The sequence below is a fragment of the Spermophilus citellus genome, assembly GCF_964194105.1.
Source record: "Spermophilus citellus genome assembly, chromosome: 8".
Classification (NCBI taxonomy): domain Eukaryota; kingdom Metazoa; phylum Chordata; class Mammalia; order Rodentia; family Sciuridae; genus Spermophilus; species Spermophilus citellus.
The window spans coordinates 105,608,498-105,631,634 of NC_138189.1; positions in this window are offsets into that span (position 1 = coordinate 105,608,498).

Genomic DNA, 23,137 nt, shown 5'->3' on the forward strand with positions numbered 1-23,137 from the left:
AATTTAGATATAAGGTTTCCCACAAAAGCTCATGTGTGAGACAATGCAAGAATTTTCACAGTTGAAGTGATTAGATTGTTGTGATCTAATCTGTGGATTAACTCACTTGCATGCATTAACTGCATGGTAACTAGGCAGATAAGTATGACTAGAGCAAGTATGTCATTGGAGGCATGTCTTTGGGGTTTATATTTTGTCCCTGGCACCTTACATGTTCTCTCTCTTTCTCTCTGCTTCCTGGTTGTTAGGCACTGGGTAAATTTCCCCTTCTATGTCCTTCCACCATAATGTTAGCCTTGACTTGGGCCCAGAGCAATGGAATCAGTAGGACATAGACTAAACTTCTAAAACCATGAGCCAAAATAAACCTTTCTTTCTCAAAATTGTTCTTGTCAAGCATTTTGGTGACATTCATTTTGGTAATGAAAAGTTAACTAAAACCACCTCCCATTGTGCTCCAGCAGTTAACATCCCTTTGATGGTTTGAATGTAAAGTGTCCCCCAAAAGCTCATGTGTGAGACAATGAAAGGAGGTTTAGAGGAGAAATTATTGGATTATAAGAGCCTTAAACTAATCAGTGAATTAATCTCTTGATGGTTAATGAAGATGTGGCTGGATGAGGTGGGTCATTGGGGCAGTGCCTTTGGGGTATATATTTTGTATCTGGTTAGTGGAGTCTCTCTATGCTTATGGATCATCAGGTGAGCTGTTTCCTTCCACCATACTTTTTCACCATGATATTCTGCCTCACCTTAGCCCCAAGGAATGGAGCCAACCTTCTATGAACTGAAATCTCTGAAACCATGAGCCCTCAAATATTTTTTTTCCTAAAATTGCTCTTGTTGAGTCTTTTAGTCAAAGTAGCAAAAAAGCTGACTGAAACAGAAATTGTACAGGAGTGGGGTTGTTGCTCTGGCTAACCTGACCTTGTGGTTCAGAAGCTTTTGGAGCTTTTTGGAATTTGGGGAAGGAACTTTGAGATGCTTAGCAGTGGAAGCTGGAAATGCTTTAGATTGTTTAAAGGGAGCTTAATGGCCAATTCTGGTGGAAGTTCAGAAGACCAGAATGCCAAAAAGACCATGCACAGTGAAGACAGGGCTCAATAGGGTTCAGAGGAGGAAGCTCTATTAGAATTTGGAGTAGAGGCATTGTTTTATATTCTGGCTGAAAAGGAATCTGCATTAGCTCGTGTCTTGAGGATTTCTGTAAGGCTGATTTTTAAAGTGATGAACTTCTTAATCTGGTAGAAGAAATTTCTAGGTAGCATAGCATTCAGAGAGTGTCATGGATATTGCTGGTTGCTTTTAGCCAAGTTGATTCAGGAGCAGAAAGCATAGCAGAAAGATTTGAAAACCTTGAACTTGAAAGATGGGAGTAAAACTGGGGCTAAGTAATTTATAGCTGTTAAAGACTTTGTTGCCACTAAAGATATGTTAAAGACTTTGTCCAGAAACAATAAGATGGCTTGATGGTATTGGCAAAGTCATATTCATTTCAGAATCAAAGAAGTAAAAGTAAATATTCTTTGAAAAGAGACCAGTGGGGTACCTTTCTTGTATCAGGGGGCCTAGGAAGATTTTTCAATATGCTTAGCTACCAGGCACTCAGAGGCTGCTGCAGCCAGGATCCCTAAAGGCTTGGCTACTGCTCAAGATGGTGGAAGACCTTGCCATCAACCACTTGATGCTGGATCTGCAGGGATATAGGATGCTGAAGTTAGGTTGCCATGGAGGCTTTCACCAATATTTCAAAAGAAGGCCTGGGAGGCCAGGATGTGTAGCAGGGTCAGGGTTCCTGTGGGCACTCCCTGAGAGGGCGATGCATGGAGATGTGAGAAGGAAGCTTCAGTTGCGTGGAGACCTCCAAGATTAAGAATTGACAATATTGTGGAATATTTGTTAAAGAAGGCTGTGGGAATAAAGCTGAGACAAGCCAATTTAAAGGCCCCTTGGGCTGCAACCAACAAGTCCATGGGGTGGAGCTACAAAAGCCCTCTGGACAGAACATCACCATGCCATGTACCATGGATGCTGGACATGGAACTATAGGACTTGTTTGCCCAGCTGGATTCCAATCTTGCTTTGGTTCCATCCCTTCTTCTTATGCCCCTACTTTTCTGAATGGAAATATTTATTCTGTACCTTTATATATTGGATACTTGCAAATTGTTTTTGATTTTTACAGGAGATCACAATGCAAGTTTGCCTGAGTCTCAGAAGAGATGTTAGACTTGAACTTCTGAGCAGCCTTGGAATTGTTGAAACTCTTGGGACTTTTGAAAATGGACAAAATGTATTTTGCATTGTGAGATGGTCATGAGTTTTTGGGGCCAGAGTTAGAGTGTTATGGTTTGGATGTGATTGTCCCCCAAAAGTTCATGTGTGAGAAAATACAAGAATATTCAGAGGTGAAATGATTGGGGTATGAAAGCCTTAACTCAATCAGTGCAGTAATCTCCTATAACTAAGTGGTAACTGAAAGTGGGTAGCTTGTGGCCGGAAGAGGTGGCTCCTTTGGACTGTGCTTTTGGGCTATATATTTGGTGAACTGAGCTTAGTCTCTCTTTCTCTCTGTTTCTTGATCATCATGTGAGCCACTGCCCTCCTCCACACCCTTCCACCATGATATTCTTCCTCACCTTGAGCCCCAAGGAATGGAGCTCTCTGTTTATGAATTGAGACATCTGAAACCATGATCCCCCAAATAAACGTTTTCTCCTCTAAAATTGTTCTTGGCAGGTCTTTAAAGTCACAGTAGTAAAAAACCTGACGAAAACAACCCCCTTAGACAAACAACCCTCCTTATCACTGGAACTAGGCACTGAGCCTACTTATTCCTAAGTATTAGGTTTCAGCTTTCTGCTTGTCTATGGAATTATTCAAACAAGCACATCCTTCCACAGAAAACAAAGGCACCTCACACTTTTCTTACTACAAAACCTATCTCCTGAAGCCTCTCTTTCTTAGGTCTGTTTGGAGGCAAACTCTGTGAGGCCATGCATACCATGTGATTCCCTCTTCCTCTGGACTTTGAATATGTGAGTAATAAACTACTGTCATTTACATCTGTCTGTCCAGTGTCAGATGCCTTGTGTTCAGCCATTCCATAAACGGAGGGCAGAAATCCCTCCGTCACTAACAGGGTAAAGAAGAGGTCATCAAAACAGCAAGCACTTGTCTGATTTGCTCACCACTATGCTTCCAGCACTTAGTGTAATGGCTGGGAAATCAAGCTGTATAAATATTTATTGAATTTTAAAAATTAAGCAAGCTTCAACTTCTTAAGTTGTATCCTGATTCCATAATTTAGTTTCGGCCCGGTTTTTCTAATTAGCATCTTTACAATTTTATTAAAATAATTTTCAGTTCAAAGAGAACTTCATGCATTTTTTCCCCATAAGTACAATTGAACAGACATTGGTGGTTGTCTACTCACACAATTTTTGTGTTTCTCCATTGACCTTTTTTTTTTTTTTTTTTTTTTTTTTTTACAGAAGCATGAATTTCAAGTGCATACTCTTCTTGGGTTGAATACATTATGACAATCATTCCCCTTACAAATTGTTGGGTTTTGAAGAGAAAATAAAATGCACATGATTTAATCCTGGTTCACAAAATTCTTGGGTAGGTATGGTGAGATGTTCTGGGGATTGATTCTCTGTCTGCAATGGATGCATGGGGAACAATAATCTCTTCTCTCTTTGACCTGGTGTACCATTTTTTTTTTTTAAAGAAGATGGCAGTTAGACTACAAATAAAACAAGATGGCAGGAGACAGAGTGGAAAGAACTTGAGCCTTGATGTTATTGGAAGCTCTATAATACTCAATCTAAGATCTACCTTACTTGTGGGTACTTTTTATCATAACACCTAAGCTACTGTGAATTTTTGTTGCTATAGATGTTTTTGATGTTACCTGCAGTCTCAAGCATTAAAGTAAAATATGGGACTTACACATGATCTCTTTTGAATTCCCGAATATGTTAGAATGTCTTTATATTTCTCCAGTGTATAAAATTAACTGTGTTAAAATAATTAGACAAGTCTTCTTTTAAAATATCTTGAATTATGTAGGTAAAGTTCTGCTGTCCTCTGTAAAGTAGTATTGCTTAGAATTTGGAGATCAGTCTGGTACCTATTCACTTAGGAGAATCCTTTTATCTCTTCTTAGGAGCTTGAGTTGCATTTGTTTTATTATTTAAAAATTTTCAAGGGTGTTTTAGCTGTATTCTATTTCCAAATTTTGGTTGGAATTTGCTTAGCCCTTTAAAATGAGTTTTAATTTTAAAAAGCCATGATGGTTGTTATTAGTGTATTTTTTGCTTAGCCCTTTATGTGAATTTTAATTTTAAAAAGTCACGATAGCTGTTATCAGTGTATTTTGTCCTTGCTTATTGCATCTGTTTCAGCTTCCCTGGTGTCTTCTTGAGGAGTACAAACCAATGCTAGGGTAAATTTATTATCTCTATTTCTGTATCTGTTGCAGTACACTGTATCCTTTCCAGGTTCTCTTCACTAAATATTGCACCCATTCTCCAGTTGCTGTAAGTATTGGCTACAAACAGATAACAACTACTTCTTCCTCAGAATCAACATTAACTCACCCCCCCAAAAAGAATAAGACAAATTTCAGATTACAAAACTTCAGCCTCTGTGCCTAAAGGTGGTATGTACCTTATTTACCTTCCAGGAGTTCCATGTAGGGTACATCAAACTAAGCTTGAACTAACATCTTTAGCTACTTCCTTCACTCCTGAATTTTATCTTCCTCCTGAATTTTATCTGAAAGTATATCTTTAATAAATCACTTATATAAGAATCTCTATCTCAGATTCTCTTTTTAGAGATCTCTACTTAAGACATCTATTCATCAACTTCACCTTGTATGTAGCTAAGATAACTCATCAATATTGACTTCTACATCACAACAGTACATTTTCTTTTTCCCTGTTTCACATAGTAGAAACACCTCTTTGGTTCATCAATGCTGGAGGGGTTCATATGACTGGATTCAGGGGAAAGCAAGTTGCAGGGACACATATCATTTCCGAGCACAGCATTTAAGAGACTTGCAAGTTTCCCCCAGCCCTCCCTGTAAATTGCAATAAGAATAGTATGTTCTACATAGATGGTGATCTTTTAGCTTAGACACTCAAATGAAAAGATGTGTAGAACAGACTTGAATTCAACCAGTCTGGTCGGGGAAAACCAAATATAGTCACAGCAGACCACAATTTTGTGAGTAAAGAAATAAATGTTGTGGTTATAAGCTGCTGGGGTTTGGGGGTTTGTGTTGTTGAACAAAAACTGGACACAATTGATTATTTAATTTTCTGTAACACCAATTCTGCTGTATTTTTCATTTATATTTGTTGCAGTTCTTCCTATTTCTTCCATCATTCTTTTTATTTCATATCCAAGTTTTCCAAAAGGTTTCATTTCTTGATTTTTCACTGTCTTTACATTGCTTTTATGGGCTAGTGGGGCTGGGGGAAGCAATTTAAACATAAAGCTTATACTACCTTCTCTGCTTTGATTCTGAAACAAGAGATTTGGGTCTTCTAACAGCATTTATAACTGTGGCAGGCAAAACTGTTACCTTGCAAGCAAGATAAAACCTCAGATGCTTTACCATTCTTGACAATTTTTCCACCTAGTATGATTCATTTTGGTTAATTATTGTGTGTACCCACAGCATATTCATTTCCTAGGGCTGCCGTAACAAAATATCCAAAATTGGGGAGTTTAATGCAACAGAAACATATTCTCTCTTGGTTCTGGAGTCTAGAAGTCACAAATTGAATCCGCAGTCAGGCATTCTCTTTCCGAAGGCACTGGAGGGAAACCTGTTCTTCTTTGCCTCTTCTAGATTCTGGTGTTTGCTGGAAATCCTTAATATTCCTTGGCTTACAGATGTGTCACTCCAGTTGCACAACCTTTTCCTCTTTCTGTGTCTTCACACCACCTTCCCTCTGCAGATACCTTTTCTCCTCTTATGGAGACATCAACCATATTGGCTTATGTGCTCACCCTACTCCCCTATGACCTGGTGTTATCTTAGCTAATTATGTCTGCAACCTTATTTCCAGAGAAGGTCACATTCTGAGGGGTTAGGACTTCAGTAGCTCAAAAAGTGGGTCACAATTAAATCCATCTAAGTATCACATGTAGCAGTCATCTTAGTCTGATTTTATTGGCTTAGAATTTAAACTTTTTTCCTATTCACACTGCTTCGCAATAGAAATGATAATGTGAAAACCTGCAGTTCATTTTGTATGTGGCATTTGCTATTCTAAAAGCGAATACTCTTTCTGCCCCTACTTATGGTGATTTAATTGGAGGTGGTTCCCATACCTCCCAAGTTGAAATGAAACTCCACAATTTCCCTTCCATTTACCTTTTGATGAATGAGGTTATTTTCCCCCTAAAGGGCAGGAAATGCCAGTGAGGAAATAGAATGAAACATGGGGGGGGGTAGAATAAAAAGCTTTTAAAAAAGCAATTTCTACAAGATCATTTCCAAATTGTTCAGCACTTATATGTCTAAACATGAGAGCAGACAGGGCATAGGAAGATCTATCCTAAGGTAAGTACATAAGATGTTTTAGAAGAATAATGAACTTTCCTTTTTTTATGCTTTCCAATTTAGATTTATCTGCTTTACTTTTATTTTTAACTTTTCTCCCATATTCCAATCACGGCTTTTGTCAGAAACATGACTTATTTATTTCTATAGGTGTCTATAGGTTGTATTAGGACTATTAGACAAATATTTTTGAAACAGGAAGCATTTTAAATTTAAATGACTACCCTTGCTTACAAAATTAAATCATAGGCCATTAGTAGTATGTGACAAAAGATTCTTCTAGATACTACTTCAAATTACTTTTCTACTCATGTTATTTAATGTTGCTACATTAAGCTGACAGGAGAATTTGCATCTGGAATCAAGAGAGTGTAGAAATCCTAAATAATAACTTTTTCTACTGCTATGCACTGATCTAGGTAAGTAGTTTATGTACCCTATTGCATTAATCTTCAAACTAGCCTAATGAGAATAGTTTAGTCTTCATTAAACAGAATGAAACAGAGAACAGAGAAAATAAATCATATTTTAAAGAACACTTTAGCCAGTAATCAATGGAGGCAAAATTTTGCTTTATTAAAATCTTAAACCAATAATAGTAACCTCAAATTATATTTTCCCTTAATTTTAGAAAGCCAAGAGAACATTATAAACTCAGACTTAAAATAAACCCACTTTGATATTTTAAGGTCTGTTTTGTGAAAGGTTAGTGTATTCATTTCCTATTGCTGCTGTTAGAAATTATCACAAACATGGTAGTTTAAAACAACAAAAGGATATTATTGTTCTAGAGGTTGGAAGTCTGAAATAGATTTCACTGGGCTAAAACAAAGATTAGAGCAAGACTCCATATCTTCTGGAAGTTTTGGGTAGAATCAGTTTTTTTGCCTTTCCCAGCTTCTAGAGGTCACCTATATTCCTTGGCTTGTGGTTCTATTCCAGCTTCAAATACTGTAGGGACCCATGAAGTCTTTCTTGTGCTATATTACTCTAATAGCAACTCTTCTTTCTATGCCTTTCACTTATTAAGGACTTCTGTGATTATGTTGGGCTTCTTTGTTAAAGCCACAGTAAACTCCCATCTCAAAGGCTGGATAGTTAGCAACCTTAATTTTATATTAATTTCAATTCCCCATTGACATAAAACAAAACACATTCACAATTCTGATGCATAGGATGCAGATCTCTTTGTGGCGAGCATTGTTCTGCCTATTGCAGACAGGATAAGTGTCTTTAGAATACTGATGCCCAGAGTTAGGCATTAATTTGATCTAGAATAGAACTCTGCCAGCAAATATAAGCAACAAAAGAAGTCCAGTCCCTGATTGAAAAGTCCAGAAAAAATTTCTGAGTCTCAGGCAAGTAAGCCAGAGTTTGGTGAGGGAATCTGGTGGTGAATTACAAATCAGGAGAACAAGGTAGAATACCTGTTATAGTTTTAAGTCAAGGAGATGAGAGAAGGCTTCTCTAAAAAGCTTAATAATCTCCAAATAGCCCATAGTTCATTCCAAGCAACATGGCTCAAGGCAGCAAGATCATTTCTTTCTCCTTTACCTTCTACTAGAGGGAATTTTGGAAATAAAAATCTCCATATTCCAATAGCATGTATCAAGTAACATTGAATAAAGAATGCATGTATGCCACTTTTATTATTAGATTATAAGTTTCCTATAGTAATTAAACAAGTACTGTATAATGCTGTGATATTGTGAGATGTTCAATGAATGAATGCTTCTCAAAAATTAATGCCATATATTGAAAGAGATACTTTATAAATTTATTAAATCATTCTTCAATTTAGATGCCTTTGGATAGATATATAATTGCATATATGTATAAGTGTGTATATATGAATAAATGTACTTGTAACATTGAACTGAATATTAAAATGTTATGTAGTGTTACATTATTCTGTATATGCAAATAGTACATACTAGTTTTAGCTATTACATTATTACTTCCTTGAAAAGAAGGCAGGTTTCCCATTTCATATTTATGAAATGATATCCTTAGAAAAACATGTAGAAATTTCTACTCATTAGATTATGACTTTCAATAGAGTATTTACCTTGAAAATTATAGTTTTTTTATTATTTCATTGGAAAGGATTATTGATATTATTCATAAATATGCAAAAGGAGAACATATAAAAATATATTGCATCTTATGCTTGAGTGTGTTCAGTTCGTAACTAGTGACAAATCACAGCCAGGTAGACTAAGACACAGTTAAACACAATAGTTCTTTGTTAGCACCAGAGAGGGCACAGAAACATGGCCCCAATTGTGATGGCTATGGAGACAACAGTGTCACAAAACAGAACTCAAGGTGGCTTGTTAGCAAGGTTAGCCAACCTAGTTCTGAGTTAAGAATATTTTCTTTCCCTCTTGCTTTGCACCTCCTATTGCTTCATTTGCCTTTGGTTAGAACATTTGCTTTGCCTTTGCCAAAATACTGTCACTTTTGGTATAAATCAGAAGGTAGAGGATGTGGTTACAGAGATTTGGGACTCCCTTAATGGTAGCTACCCCATGATTCAGTCCGTTCACAGGTGAGTCAGCACTGGAGAACAAATGGGTTATTGTGTGTTGGCACCCATGGCCATATCCTTGATCTGCCAAGTCAAAATCTCACTGAGTAATTAAGGGAATCTCATAATGCTTCTTAAGTCCCTTCTTTGGCAGACATCACACAGGCTATGCCATTCTGCATGACATAAATGGAAAAGTGGGAAAAAGATAGTTAAGCCAGAAGCAATAACAGCAGATGAGTTGTGTTAGTTACTGAAGAAGATGAATAAGATGACCAAAACAGCAATGGAGAGGTCTACTTGCAATGAAATGTGCAAAACCTGCAATCAGTAGGCCTCTGAGTAATGTTGATACAGGCTTAATATTAGTGAACTAGGGTATTGACTGGGTGGTCATGATGGTTCCCAAAGGCCTAAGGCTAGAGTAGTTACAGTCTAGACAGTTATGAGTGTCACACAGGTAGAGCAAGAATTGTAACATCATGCAACTAGGATGGAGTGTAAGAGAGAGAGATGCCATGTTCTTCATAGGAGGTCAGGAATTTACATTAGTGGTAAATAGGATGATGTTCAAAGAGTTGGGAAATGTTGGGAGATGTTTGTACATTTATCTATGTTTACAAAGTAAAAGGAGTAATAAAGCCTCATAAATAGTTTTAATAATCTGCTGATCTTGTCTTCTAAAAATTTTATTTAACACATTATATTTGAAATACTGGTTTTATTTTCTGGTAAATTATTGAGAAAAGCTGATGTTTATTTATTTTGTTACTTACAGTATTTGAAATGAAATTATATTCTTCTTAATCCAGTTCTTAATGATTGCAGAATATATTCTCAAGACAATTCTCAAAAAAATTGATTCTGATGATAAATCAAAAAAAGAAACTGTTCATCAACTGCCTTTTAGCATCGAACAGTCATCATTACATTTTCAAAGACATGCAACTATTAAAGAGGAAAAATGTATGACTTAGTAGCTCTTCCTCTGTGAGCAGTGAATGCTACTGGGCTCTTGAAATTGTGAATCTCTGAGGGAAATTCAAGGTAGATTTTGGTTAGTAAATAAAGTAGTTGATTCCATTCATGTATTATGTGAGCAGTTTACGGTGAATCGTGTTTACATAACTATTATGATTATATTATGCCTCTTCTAAGACAGAAATATTTCAACAAAATTATCCCAGATATTAACAATTTGATCCATTGATAATGGAATAGTCACAATGAATCATTCTATTTTCTTTCTTCTTCCCCCTCCCCTTCATTTCAATGAACACTAATTGAATATGTAGTAAATTCCAGGATTTACTACATACTAGATGCTATACAAAGTATTTAATATTTATTTATTTAGTATTTGACTAAATACTAGATGCTATAGAAAGAATTTTGAAAACCAAAGACCTCATCCATAAAGAGTTTATAATCAAATGAGGACAAAGGTAGAAATCAGAGATTGCAGGAGGTAGAAATGGGAGATATGATGGGAAGTCACACAAAGTGCTATCAGTACAAGGGGCACATTGCTTTTGTCAGAAGGAAAGTAAGCGGAGACGTGTTTATTAAAGGCTTTCAAAAAACCCACTTGAATTATAATTAGAAGGAACTTGTTATCTGAAGGAGAGAGAAAAATACTACCCAATGATGATCAAAAGGGGAAAGATTACAAAGCAATAGAAATCCCTCTGTTCTCCAAAATCCAAAGATATTTAGTGGTTTTCGAGAAGAATGAAAGGTGAGTGGAGGGAAAAAGAGATTCAACTTGAGAGAGAGGTGGTGACCAGATAACAAAGGGTTTTGAATTTTATGCTAGGAAAATCAGACTTTTCCTGAAGGCCATAAAGATGGGAAAATCGAAGATTTGTAGTACAGGGTGGGCCTGTGATGGATCTCATTTGGTGTTGTCTTTCCTTTTTAGATTGACCTGTTTTCAGGTACAGTATCCCTTCTTTAATGAATGATCCTGCCCATCCCAAACACCATCATAAATTGATGTATCAAAGTTGAAGCAATCAAATTATCTCCTTCAGAAACTTGGATTTCTGAGTAAGACATGTTCTGTGTATGCTGAAAGATGGAAGCTTTGGGGTTGTCATGCATTTGGAAAAGCAAAAGAAGATGCATAAGTATAATCACTCAAAGGGAAGAATTTTTGCTAAGAATATTAAGCCTGAGATTATGACTAAGTTGTGAATATCAACCTGGAAGAATTTGAAGAAAGGTGTATGTTGATACATAGAAAGTATCAAGGATGATGTCAGAGATTGGGATGAGAAGCAAAACTTTGAGACAAATTCCAACATATTCAATGCAATCAGAGACAAAACTAGCAGATGGTTCCATAGAGGTAGACATGGATACATTGATATAACCAACAGCCTTAAAAATAGTTTTTAGGGGAACCTAGTAATAAATGCATCAACACAGGAATGGAAAACAAGAGAGATGAGAAAATGATAGACTAAAAAGGAGTGTGGTATAATCACAGAAAGAGCCCAGTTTTTGTTTTGTTTTATTTTAATGCCAAGTGTTGCAGAGAATAAATTTTGAAAATGATACCTATGTGAAAGGAATATGTACTGGAATAAGAGTTTTAGAGGACACAGTGGAAAATTATGGGGAGAAGGCAGAAACACAAAATTGGGTTTGAGAGAGAAAGCGTTGCATTGATGTCTTTCAGTCCATCTCTACCTGTGGAATGAGGGGAAGAGATGGTTGCACGTAAGCTCTGAGTTGACAGCAAAGTTTAAGTAACTACAAAGTAATACTAGGTAACTATCAACCCAAGGCATGGTCCAACTTCATTGCTAGAAAACTTTTCTCATAATGTATGAGAAGCTGTTGAGGCCATAAGATTGGGCCTTCTTACAGGCAGGTCTACTAAACAGGTTAGTAAATAAGAATTTTGCTCTTTGTAATCTTAAAAGATAATGGATCATTTTAGGGCAACCTTGTTTCTCTAGTCTTTGACTACATGCCAAATCAGAAATCCAATTTGTGTTGACACCCACCTTTATTCATTCGTTTTTCTGCTTGGAAGAATAAATTAAATCTGAGAATCCATACAAGTAACCAACTTTAGATTCCTTCTGAAATGGTGGATAATGTCTAACCAAATAGTAGTATCATTTCTGTTCAACAGCTCTTATGTAAATACACAGTAAGATTTTTGATGGTAAAAAATCATAATTACTATTTACTGAACATGTTTCTATACTAGTAAAGTGTTTGTAACATGATGTCATTCAGTTCTAAAAAAAATGAAGGTAGGTGTGTTATGCCTTTTTCATTAATAAATAAGGGGTAAATAAGTGGAAGTCTTAAAAATTATATAAATTTCCCAGGTTCTGACTGTTAATGGATAAAAATTGAACAGTTTTCACAGTTCATAACTGTTTGCAGAATAACCATGTATCAATAAGAGATTTATTCATCTCATATGTATTTATACTACACATATGCATATATAAATATTATATTTATATTTATTCATATATAGGTATATAGATTTGATAATTTAGGATGCATCTTCCAGAAGCTATTCTGCATTTTTCCAGACACTATACCTGAAATTTTATAAAGTTGTCACCTCCAGGTAGGTAAGGGTTATAGTGTGGCTATAACATGATCCTATTGGGTAAATAGCCAAAATTTCCTATAGATGGGGTTAACTATATTAATAGTCAGTTGTTTTCTCAAAGTTAAATAATAAATAATAAAAAATATATTGAATATTTATGTTAAATAATATTTTATATTTAACTTTGAAAGAAAATTTAGGTGGAGGTTTTAAGAAATAGGTTGTCTTTCTTACCAATTTTTACCAATGTTCAATCTCCTTTTAGTTTAATTATACTCTCAAACAGAACACGATGATGTCAATCTGAAATTTTCCTTAAGGTTAAAATTTATCTAGGACATTAAAATGCCTCAAGCTTCAATTTGACTCTTCTGTCAATTTGGTACCCAAAGCCTTGCAGATGGCTTGAAATTAACATATCATTTCTCTTTAATGCTAAATACTTAATCTTTTCTAACATAAGAAGAAAAGTAAAGGTGCTAATTGACTTTCTTAGAATTACTTTTAGCTTTTTAATTCTGTTACATCTTCCCTGATTTTTTATAGAAGAGGGGAAAAAGTTGCAGTATGATTTTGCAAAATGCTTAAAATAGTAGTCTTTTCCTTATTAAGAGTTGCTTGCTTTTCCAGACAGTGTCTGAGACTGTTCAAATGCTTCTGATGTTTTTTTCTCCTTTCTTTGACTGTTTTTTTTAATTGCCTTCTACTCATCTAAATAATTTTACTGTGGGATCTTTGAATTCATTCTTATAGAGGTAAGTCCTATTTTTTTCTTAGACTATGACATGACCTAACCTTAAAATGTTTTGATTCAAAACATGACGAGTTTTCAAAACAAAACTTCAATAATATAATTTTTCCACAGTGTCTAATGAGTTCCTTTTAAAGTCATAATTCCAAATTCAAACTCTCAGAGGTTATTATTTTTAAGTAATATTTAATATTGTTTTCCTTTACTAACATGGAGTCAGTCCCACCTTTAATCTCTTGGTTTTAAGTGCATCCCTGTTATTCTAAGTTTTCCTATGTATCTCTACAAATAATTGAGAATTTTCTGGTGATTTATATTGTCTTGTTTTCCTCTCATTTAAATTCAATACTAAATATTATGTCTGAGAATTTTTCAGGGTTTCATGATGAATCAACTTAAGAAATGATTCTCATATTACATTATGAATCCATTCTCATTTTTTTCATCTATAGTCTTTCCCCTTAATTATTGCTCCTATATTCATAATTTTAAATGTCTTGCATGTCCACTTCCTTTAAAATTGATGATATAGTGTATGTCATAGGTTTTCCCTTTTGTATAGATAGTTGAGAATCATGAAATCACAGCTATTATTTAAATTGCAACACTTTCTTAATGCATAAAGGAAGTAATTAGGTTATGTTCCTGTCAAATATTAAAAGATGAAATTTTTTTTTATCTACACAGAGAACTAAATTCAAAGAGAGAGGGCTATCTCAGCCTAGAATCCTCTAGCTTCAAAATAAATAAATAAACAATCATCATGGAATGGAATATTTGTCCCTATAGTCCTTTTTTAATGTATTCATTGGTGTCCAAAGATGCAGCATGCTGTTGCCAAAAAGATTAGACAGAGATATTTTATTCAGAGGAGGAAAAGAGTCCAGAATTTTTTCTTCCTTTTGTTCCTTGAATTTTATTCCTTTTGTTCCTTGGATTTTATTCTTTATATTTGTTTTATTAATTTTATCTTTTAAATTAAAAAAGTATAGTTATAGATGAACATGATACCTTTTTTTATTTAGTTATTTTTATGTGGTGCTGAGGATCAAACACAGTGCCTCCTCACACATGCTAGACAAGTGCTCCACCCCTGAGCTACAATTTTAGCCCCATATATGTTTGATTAATTTTAAATGGACAGATAATGCTATGTTTTTAAATTTACATTTTGATCTTTTGAAGTACCTATACATGATGGAATTGTTAGTCTAGCTAATTAATAGATGCATTACCTAACATATTTCTGCAGAAAGAGCAAAAACATCCACTTTATGTTTTTAAAAGAATAGAGAATACTGTCATTGATATTATTATAGTTATATAACCTTTGACCAACATCTCATCCCTTTCTTCCCCCATAACCACCCACTGGTTATAATGTAACCACTAGTATAGTTTATACTTTTATGAGATTAACTTTCTTGGATGCCACATATGAGTGAGATTATGTGGCATTCATTTTCCTGTTTCTGGATCATTTAGCTTCAAATAATGTTGTCCAGATTCATACACGTCGTGACAAGCAACAGGATTTCATCCTTTCATGTGGATGTATCGTATTCCACCTTGAGTAGATAGACACTTCTCTATATGCTTGGGGTTACACCTCAGTAAACCAAAGTATAGTCAGCTTTTCATGCTGGTGACCAAAATACTTGACAAGAACAATTTATAGTAGGAACAGTTTATCTGGGGCTCACAGTTTCAGAGTTCTCAATTCATGGTCAGCTGATGACTTTATAGCTCTGGTCCAGAGGTGAGATGGAGCAACATGGCAGAAAAACATTGCAGAGGAGGCTGAGAGAGAGAGGAGTCAGAGACAAAATATATAATTCCCAAGGTATGTCCCGAGTGACCCACTTATACAAAGCATACCCCACCTGCCTACAGTTACCACTTATTAATCTATTCAAAATTTAATACTTCAAAAGGATTAATCCATTGGCTAGGTTTTAATTCTCATAATCTAGTCATTTGACCTCTCACATTAACAAAGAAAATTTGGGGGGACACCTCATATCCAAAACAAAACAACCAATAATATGTTTAAATGTCACAAGTCAAAGATGCATTTAATACATGTAACCTACTGAATAACTTAGCAAAAGTACATGCAGGAGCATTGGCTGTTACCCTCAAAGATCATGTGGCTGATGGGGAGGAACTATGGCTTATGGCAGCTGCCCAACAGGTTGAAAGAATATTATGCAATATCCTGCAGGAAATGATTAAAATTCAAAGTGTCATTTCTATAGTGTATGCATTGCTTTTGTACCCTGCTGAAGTTGAATCATCTTAAATTGTGATATAATCCATTTTATTTATTCACTAATCTGAATTTTTAAAAAACAGTTCATTTAGTTATATGTGACAGTAGAATCTATTTTGACATAATTATACAAGCATGGAATATATCTTGCTCTAATTCAGTCCCCAGTTTCTCTCCTTCCCCTTCCCTCCTCTCCAACTCCCTGCTTGCTTCCCTCTACTGATCTTTCTGCCATTTACCTATTGTTAATTTTTTAATTAATTTCTTCTGGATGTGCACAAGGGTGAGATTCATGGTGGCATACTCACATATATACCTAAGAAAGTTATACCAGATTCATTCCACTGTCTTTCCTTTTCCCATTACCCCTCTCTGCCCTTTATTCCCCTTTCTCTACTCCACTAAACTTCTATTATTTTTTTTAATCCACCCCTTCCCTCATTGTGGGTTAGTTTCCACATACCAGAGAAAACATTTGATCTTTGTTTTGGGAGGATTGACTTATTTCACTTAATATTCACTGCAAAGTCACTTTAATGCCTCCCTGATGATTTACCCACTTCTGAAATCTTCAAACAACAATGTTTTTAGTCAAGGGAAATAAAAGAAGGCCAAGCTTTGCTCAGACTTTGTATGGTCCCTTGTGTGACTTATATTTTAATAAAGGAGACCGAGGAGTAATGGCCTCTATTTCTTTATTTTGTCTGAGTCCATCAGGCTGCTATAGCAAAATACATAACTGTAGAACATTTACAAATACTGGGAAAGTGCTCCTTATTGTTCTGGAGACTGGCAAGTCCAAGATCAAGAAATAAGCAGATCACGTGTCTGGTGAGTGCTTGTTCCTTGTAGATGGAACCTGTTATGTATCTTCACCTGATAGAAGTGGGGAAATAGGCTCACTGGGCTCTCTTGTAAAAGGGCACTAATCCCCTTGATTGGACCCTACTCCCATTGTGTTCTAAGATATTCAGTAGGTTACATGTATTAATCATAATTGTCTTAATCACTTCCTAAATGCACCAATTCTTAGTACTTACCGCTGCATTAGAGATCGGGTGTCAATAAATTTGGGGGGTGGGCACAAACAGACCAGAGCATTATTTATTAAGTTTCTTAACTTATTCTTTTCTAGTGCCCCAGTTCCTTGGGATTGAGTTCTTGTCTTATTCTTCAATCTTTCCAGAGAGTAAAGCTTTGTCCCTGGGCCATGTGCTATCAGATCTGTCCCAAGGTCATTTTGTATTTAGGCCACCCTTCTTATGAAATACTGACTTGAGGGGGTCATGCTGTGTTTAACTCTTTAGACCCTTACTTGAATCTTATATTCTCTAAAAATAACTTTCTGACTATTCAGAATCCAGCTGATTATCTCTGTTCCCCTCTCAGATAAGATTGGTCTCCCAGGCCTCCCTCTAATTTCATTTTTGGGACTGTGCAGGAATCATTTTGAAGTTCTAGTCACAGTATATGTTGCTAATCACATAACCAATAACTAGTTGTTTCTTTCAAACAACATAATAAGAGAAGATGGTACATAAAATTAAGACTGTAATCTACAATCAGAATTATTATAAAAGAAAAATGAGATAGTTTAAAAGAGAAAGAAAATGTAGCATTTTGTAACATATTTTGCAAAATGATATCATAGTAAGGGTGAATATTGATGAGTATAGTGAAGTGATATATAACCTATACTTAAATACTTATAAGATTTACTAGAGTGAATGAACAACTTTAAAAAATATATAGCCTAGTTGTCACTCATTGAAAATTATTTTAGATGATTAATTGAACTGGAACTTGAACAAATATTTGTACACCTGTGTTTACAACGGCATTATTCACACTAGCCGAAAGGAAGATGTAACCCATGTCCATACATGAATGAAAAGGTAAATGAAACACGGTATAAACACACAATAGGATTATTATTCTGCCTTAAAAAGTAAGAATATTCTGACATGTGCTACAACATGAATGAACCTCAGTGACATCATGCTAAGTGAAATAAACCCTCACCAAAGAGGCAATGTTGTTTGGTTTCATTTATATGAAGTACCTAGAATAACCATACTCATGAAGACAGAAAATAGAAAGGTAGTTTTCAAGGCCTAGCAGAAAAATGTGGATACAGAATTTCAGTGTTAGAAGATGAGAATGTTCTGGAGATGGATGGTGGTGATGGACACACACCATGTTTTAAATGCAACTAAACTAGAAACCTCAAATAGTTAAAATGTTGAGAGAACAAAAAGACAAACCACAGACTGGGAGAAAACATTTTCAAAGAACAAATATAAGTACTATTATCTAAAATATATAAAGAACTATTAAATTTCAACAGTAAGAAAATGAACAATTCAGATTAAAAAAGAAAAAAAAGGTCAAAAGCTCTGAGCGAACTGTTCATCAAAGAAGAGATATAAGTGGCAAATAAACACATGCAACGATGCCCTCTATAACATATTATTAGGGAATTTCAAGTTAAAACAACAATGAGATACCACTGCACATCTATTAAGGATGAGCAAAACACAAAACACTTACACAAGATGCTTGTGAGAAATGGAGTATTAGGAACTCTCATTCATTGCTGGTCGGAACATGAAATGATACAGCTACTTTAGAAGACAGTCTAGGAATTTCTTTAAAAAAATAAACATACTCTTTTATATAATCTAGCAATGGCACTCTTTTTTATTTCCTCAAATCAATTGAAAATGTGAGCTCATACGTCCTGAACATAATGTTTATAGCAGCTTTACTTATAATTGCCAAAAATTGAAAGTTTCAAAAATATCCTTCAGAAGGTGAGTGGATAAACTGGGGTTTATCCAAACAATGAAATAACACAAAGTGCTAAAAATAAATGGGCTATCAAACTATGAAAAGCCATAGAGGAAATTTTATGCAAAATGCATATTACAAAGTAACAATCCAAAAAAGCGACACAGTGTATAATAATAACTGTATGATATTATGGAAAAGTCAAACCCATAGAGACAATTAAAAGTTTAGTTATTACCAAGAATAAATGAGGAGAGAAAGATCAATAGTTAGGGTACAGAGGATTTTTCAGGACACAGAAACTACTTTGTATGATACCATAATGGTATAAACATGTTGTACATTTGTCCAAACTCACTGGAGGTACAAAACCAGGAATGAACCCTAATGTAAACTATGGTACTTGGGTAATATTAATGTGTCTGTGCAGGTTCATTGATTGTCACAAATGTATTATTGTGGTTCAAAATGCTGACTGTGCTGTGAGTCGGTAGAATATATGTGAAAACTATACTTTTTGTTCTATTCCACTGTGAACCTAAAGCTGCTCTCAAAATAATGTTGATTAATTTTAAAATGGCTAAAATTATAAGTTTTATGTTTCATATATTTTATGACAATAAAAAACATTGAATTGATTATTTTAGTTGTAAAGATGTTTAAAAATTTTTGTTTTTAAAATGAAGGGACAGGGCTGGGGTTGTGGCTCAGTGGTGGAGCTCTTGCCTAGCATGCGCGAGGCACTGGATTCGATCCCTGGCACCACGTAAACAAACTAAATAAACAAAATAAAGGTATTATGTCCATCTACAACTAAAAAATAATTTTAAAAAATGAAGGGAAATTATTGTGGAATGATTCCCTGTGAAATCAATTATCTTTTGAAATCAATGAAGCATGGGGACATGACTTAGTTGGAAAATAATGCCTCAGGACTATGTTGTACCCATAAATATGTCCACAGAGGAGTTATTTATAACATTTTAATAAACAATAAAATCAATAACAATCAAATAATAATAAAAACATTTCTTTTCCAACTTCCTCATTAAATTAGTCACAGTATACTATGAAATTTGAATTGTAAATTTGAGATTATTTCTTACTTTGGGGATCTTTTCAGTGCTTTCCCCACTTTTTCATTAACAATTGCTAATTATGTTACCCAAAAGCTACCCAAATTATATTTTGAAAGGGGTCTGCTATGAAGAAATGATTTTAAAATATTTTTAATAATTTGTATCCAACAAGAGATCATTCCGGTTTAGTTAGCCAAGGATATATATCACCCATGTTTATACATAAAATTAAGCTAACTTTATCTTTTAAAATAGTAATTTATAGACTAACCTTTTCAAATCCATCATAACACCTTTGCTTTAAAAGTTTTAATAGTTCCTTATTAATTCTGAAAAAAATGATAATCTAGTTATGTTACATCATTTTTCTCCTTATAGACATAACTTCGACATCAGTAGATAATTGTCCTTGTGAAAAATTCAACTTATTCTAATTTTGGGCTTATGCTCAGGCTATTACTTCTCTCTGAAATTCTTTTCCCCATTTCCTTACTTATCCAAGTAGTGTCAAATCTCAACGCACAAGGTATCCAGCTGTACACTTGAGACAAACGTTGGTGCTGGAATAAGCATCTCACCATCAACGACAGAAAAAAAAAATCTAGAAGGACTGCAAAAGGCAACTGTTTGAAGCATTGGAGCACAATCAGGAAGGATTTGAGGAGCTATAAATCCAGGAAGAAAGAGAGAAAAGACGATAGAGATGATCTGCTAGTACTCTGTCTGCCTAAACAAAGCAAAAACAAATCCAAATGAATCCAAAAGAAAGATAAAATGACAACCTTCTTTAGACAAAAATAACATCTACAGCCTTCATAAGTTTTCATCCATAGTTTCTCATATACAATAAAACAGCATGAGACATATAAAAACAAACAAAATTAACTGCAGGTGACCAAAACACACCAGAAAAGCAACAGACAATAGATATTAATCCACAGGATGATACATAGGTTAGGAGTATCAGACACACAGTTTAAAATCGTTATTATTTATCTGCTCAAAATTTAGAGATGATATGTAGAATTTCAGCAATGTAGTAAAAATAAAGAAATGGGAATTTTAGAACTAAAAATACAATAACTAAATGAACTATGATGTGATGTCAATGATTGATTTGATAGCAAATTAGACATAACTGAAAAAGATTTGTGGCCTGGAAAATAGATCAATAGGAAGTAATCAAAGTAATTCATAAAAAAAAGATGAAAACAGAGGAGTATAAGAAATATATGGAATATGATTTTAGAAATCTAATATGTAAAAATGGAAAGAGAAAATGGGAGAGTCAATATTTAAGGAAATTCTGGCTCAAAGTTTATCAAAACTACTGTAAGACATAAAATATCATGATCTAAGACGTTCTCTGTTTCTCTACATTCTACTGTGTTAGAGGCCAGATGGTAGATGTAAGCTCTATTGTTCTAGTATGGTCTAACCTTGGTTGTGGTAGACAAATGTTTGTTTTTTTGTAAAGTGACTTTAGTACTTAATTGTGCCTTCCAGAGAACAATGTCCAACCCCACAGGGCTTGTGTGAAATGATTTCTGCCTGTAAGGATACATCACTTCTTTCACTAATGTGAAAACAAGTAGGTAAAGGTGAACTACCACTATGTGGCTGGCCAGTCTTTCTGAGGAACAGAGCCATACTGAGTGTTCAATGTTGATCTCTGCTGCAGATTGATTGTTCCACATGGCAGTAGTTGTGTCAGTTTTGGTAAGGAATGTTTTTGTTGTCAGATCCATGCATATTCTACAACCCTAACTCTTCCATTGCTCTTAGTTTGACCCCTGGATCAGGCCTCTGTGGGCCCTGAGGAGTTTCCTCAGAATCTCATGTTAAAGGCAGGATCCTTAGGGTCTTTAATTAAAAACCAAGAATTCTGTTGAGATTTGATACATATGGAGGGCTACAGAAGGTTTTTAAAGAAGAACAATAAGAAAACCAGAACTCCATCACAGGAAAAACAAGTTGAAAATAGTGTTAAAGAAATGAATTTTAAAGTTATGAGACCCAATGATTCTAACCTTAATTGAGGAATAATGAGGCTGAAATTTTACTAATATGAATGAGAATGGTGAAAAGTGGACTTAAATAAGATACCTTGTTTAGGGATTGGGTGGAAGTAAGGATAAAGGATATGTCAAAATGGGGGCAGGGGATATAGCTCAGTCGGTAGAGTGCTTGCCTAGCATACATAAGGCCCTGGGTTCAATCCCCACCACCACCAAAAAAAAAAAAAAAAAAAAGACATTTCAAAGATGACTTGAATTGTCCATCCTAAATTATAGAAATAGGAGTAAAGCCATTTTTGAATATCAGAATACAATCAACCTTAGTCCATAATATAGGTAACCTGTGGGATTTAAATATCAGAGTAGAGGTAAAGTCAGCTGGTAGGTTATACGCATATGTGCGTGCATTTATGTGCATACACGTGTATGCATGTGCACATATAACTGATATAGACACAAAGATACCCAGATCATCTTTCAAGGAAGGATTGACTCTTTACCTGCAGAGAATGTGGTGAGAAGTCAACTTCTGCTACCTTTCCCATAACATCTATCTCAGCTTCAGGAAGTCCTTTGCCTAAGGTCAAATCCTTACCAAGGAAGCCTGTATCCACTCACTAAGTGATGCAGAAGTATAAATTTCTGGCCATCAGTATCTGTGGTACAAGACTGTGCTGAACAATACTTGCTTCAGAGCTCCCCTAAAAGTTCAGCCTCTTTCACTACCCAAATCTGTTTTTTTTCCTTCGTGTTTTGTACAGTTGTTGGTCCTTCATAAACATTGCATCTACACTGTGTTGCCACATGTTTCTGGAAACTTAATCTGTGATAGCAGCAATGTATCATTTTGAATTCTTTGGGATGCAAACAATGGACTAACCAACAAAATTTGTCTTAATAAAGTGTCTTATAAAATGTATTAAAGCAGGGTATTTACAGAATTGACAAATAAGTAACTCAATTTTATCAACATAACTTCAAGTTTCTTTATTCTTTTCATTCTTTTTCTTGAAACTTTGTCTTCTCCAATTTGTCTCCTCATAATCAAAAGATGGATGCCATCTGGGTGCCTTGCACATGCCTATAATCCTAGGATTATATAATATTATATAATCCTAGGAGGATTGCAATTTCAAGGCCAAGTTGGTTAACTTAGCAAAACCCTGTCTCTAATTAAAATAAAAATGTCTGGGGATGTATCTCTGTGGTATAGTGTTCTGGGTTCAATTACCCCTACCCGTTACATACTCACACAAGATGGATGTCACAAATACAGGTATCATATCCTCGCAACCAAGACCAAAAGCAGATTGACAGTTTCATGTTTGCATGATGGTTTATTTGTTTCCAATTGTTGAAAAATCCAGGTTCCAGTATTCTGAGTTGGTCCATCTCATAGCTTATAATGACACTGGGATAGCAGTGTCATTATAATATTCCAGAAAATTCAGCTCCCTTAAGAAGACAATCTGGTAGCAATTATATATTTGGTAAAACAAGCAAACAAACAAAAAAACTGTATGTGGGT